The following is a 1,709-nucleotide window of genomic DNA, read 5'->3' as shown; positions in this document are numbered from 1 at the left end:
CTTATTATTAATAAAGCAGCTTTAGTATAATCTTCTTACTATTAAGACGTTAATCTCTATATTACTATTTTACTGCAGTATATCTTTAAGAAATATAATATAAGATATAATCACTCTCATCTTTTTTTCACTAATATTTATTATAATTCTCTCATAATTCAATATAGATAAGTTATGTGATAATACAGCAACTGTATCAGAAAAATTAATATTATAAGAATTAAAGATTAGAATAAAAATATTATTTCACTTTAAATATTTAATAGTACTTAGTACAGAAATTAAATAAAAACTTATTAAGCTTTAATACATATTCTGATATAAGTTAAATTCATCAATAAATAATTAATATAATAGAGAAATAACTTATATATCAGAGTAAAATATACTTTTCAAAAGATTTTATTTATATACTATAATTTTCAACTCAGTCTGAATTAGTGAAGATTTATAATATAATTATATCTTAATTATCTCAGTTTTAATTCTTATAATCTGATGAAGAAAATACTGATCTTAACTCTTATATATCAGCAGATCAGAACCTGATTTAAATATTATATTTATATAAATATTAAGTTAATTAAGAACTTGAATAATTGAGATATATTTCATCTCATTCTTTATTATAATTATTTTAAAGAGACTAAATAATGAATTCAAGAATGATAATCTTTATATAGTCTGTAAAGTATAGTGAACAGCTTCTTGAACTTTCAGAACTATTATATAAGATCTTATATCTAAATATCAGTAATTATATTTAATAAAATACACTCTTTTAATATAAGATATATTATTCAACTCTGATTTATAGTAGTATTCAAGATTCTCACACTGATACTGAATAAAATCAGAAGAAAAAATAGATTTATTTATTAATAAATATCAGATGAATTTACTGAAATAATATTTAATAGAGCTCTCTTAACTGTGAGATTATTATAACTCTGTAAGATTATTAATAATTTCTGTCATTTCTATATACATTTGTCACTGAAAAGTTGAGAATTTGAGAAGAGTAGATATTAAAAGAATCAGATTTTAAAAGTATAGTAATCTTATAAAAAATTTAATGAGATTTTTCTGAGCAGAACTCAGAGTTGATATTTATATTAATAATATTATTAAAATTGAGATTTTCTTAACTAATAAAATTAGAAATTATACTCTGTATTACTTTTTCAGAGTTAATAGATCTTCAGAGAGCAGACTTATCAGTGATATATTCTTTAATAAATACAGAATTTATAGTAGTGATTTATAGTTTTTTCAGAAAATATCTGACTCTTCAGCTCAGAGTTTCATTGTCAGAATAAATAAATTCATTTCAAAGTTACTATATTTATAAGATATATTAATTACTGAATCAGAATTAATAAATTAATCAGTAATAATAATAGTAATTGCATCAGCAGCTGATATTTTAATATCATTAGTAACTAACTTATCAGAATTCTCTTAATTATTATTTTCAGAAATATTCTTCTCAGCAGCTGCTTTTAAAAGTCACTTAATATACTTAATATTATCAGCAGTATTCTCATTATATGACTCTATCTTTAGAGAATGTTAGTTTTTATAATAATAGAGATATTAAAAAGTGATAAACTTACTGAGAATAGTAATACTTCTTTACTGAGAGTATCAATATCTGAATCACTGTCAGTGAAATCTTATTTATAGTTCTAAAAAAGAAGAATATTGAT

Source organism: Blastomyces dermatitidis (assembly GCF_000003525.1).
Source record: "Blastomyces dermatitidis ER-3 genomic scaffold supercont1.1, whole genome shotgun sequence".
Taxonomy (NCBI): domain Eukaryota; kingdom Fungi; phylum Ascomycota; class Eurotiomycetes; order Onygenales; family Ajellomycetaceae; genus Blastomyces; species Blastomyces dermatitidis.
This window is presented reverse-complemented; position numbering follows the sequence as displayed.